The sequence below is a fragment of the Periplaneta americana genome, chromosome 1 (assembly GCF_040183065.1).
Source record: "Periplaneta americana isolate PAMFEO1 chromosome 1, P.americana_PAMFEO1_priV1, whole genome shotgun sequence".
Classification (NCBI taxonomy): domain Eukaryota; kingdom Metazoa; phylum Arthropoda; class Insecta; order Blattodea; family Blattidae; genus Periplaneta; species Periplaneta americana.
In genome coordinates, this window is record NC_091117.1 from 205,356,394 (window position 1) to 205,356,738 (window position 345).

Below are 345 nucleotides of genomic sequence, written 5' to 3' on the forward strand. Positions count from 1 at the left end.
TCCTGGGGTAGCTCAGTCGGTAGAGCGTTCGCGCGCTAAGCGAAGGGTCCCGGGATCGATACCCGGCTCCGGAACAATTTTTCCTTGAAATTATTCAAAGGATACAGTGATAAAAGTCTAAGTTAATGATATTACCACTAATATTACTTGGATATACAACCCTTTAAGAGTAACTGCAGACCAGTTTAGATGAACTGGACCAACTGAATATAAACTTCAGAATAATTTTTAAATAACTTATTCAAGGTGTTCCACGGATCGTGTCAGATAGAGGGGTGAGTCACAAAATGCATCACCAAGCCCGAAAACAGGTCGATTATAAGGAAAACGGATATTTCACACAAG

The 345-nt window shown here is 40.9% G+C and overlaps 1 non-coding gene across 1 annotated transcript; it reads left to right on the forward strand.

The window, feature by feature from the left end:
• TRNAS-GCU (transfer RNA serine (anticodon GCU)) lies at window positions 1-74 on the forward strand. Its single transcript has one exon. It is a non-coding gene; the product is annotated as a tRNA-Ser (tRNA).
• Window positions 75-345: the final 271 nt, after the last annotated feature.